Here is a 208-nt window from a genome sequence, read left to right on the forward strand (position 1 = left end):
AGTATTTCTCCTGTAATTTAGACCTAATCTTACTGTATTGTGGTCAGAAAAGATGCTTGGAATGATTTCAATTTTTTTGAATTTACCAAGGTTAGATTTATGGCCAGGATGTGATCTATCCTGGAGAAGGTTCCGTGTATGCTTGAGAAAAAGGTGAAATTCATTGTTTTGGGATGAAATGTCCTATAGATATCAATTAGGTGTAACT

Source organism: Bison bison, unplaced genomic scaffold, assembly GCF_000754665.1.
Source record: "Bison bison bison isolate TAMUID 2011002044 unplaced genomic scaffold, Bison_UMD1.0 scf7180017864368, whole genome shotgun sequence".
NCBI classification, from domain to species: Eukaryota; Metazoa; Chordata; class Mammalia; order Artiodactyla; family Bovidae; genus Bison; species Bison bison.